We start from the raw sequence: 496 nt of genomic DNA on the forward strand, positions 1-496 counted from the left end.
GTTTTAAACTATACATTATTAGTAATAAACCAATATTGGTTTTTAATATTTTTATTAATAAAATTAACAATGTTTTATTTTTTGATTTTGAACTCAATAAACAAACACTGGGTTTAATTATCTTTCCGAAATTATTTTAAAAAAGAGTTTTTTGAATGATTAATTATTGTTTTTATTCAGTTAAAGATTTTTTTATAAAATAGTTAAATTATTTAAAAGAAGTAATAATTTTTTTGTAAATAAAACCCCGTTATATTACGTTTATCTTATTTCAATTATCTGCTGAATTACAACGGTATATTCGGCAAATATTTATATATTTTCTTCAACAATTGGATTTCAAATGGTTTTGCTTCTTTTGTGTTCCTAAAAATGTTTGTTGCAAAAATTATAAAAAACAATATAATTTTGATCAAAAAAATCAGTTTAATCCAAAAATAATCTGCAGTTTTGGGACTGGATGATTTAGTAAACAGGCTTTTGATTAACCATGTTC

The sequence above is a fragment of the Entamoeba invadens genome (assembly GCF_000330505.1).
Source record: "Entamoeba invadens IP1 unplaced genomic scaffold scaff_1105074725423, whole genome shotgun sequence".
NCBI lineage: Eukaryota > Evosea > Mastigamoebida > Endamoebidae > Entamoeba > Entamoeba invadens.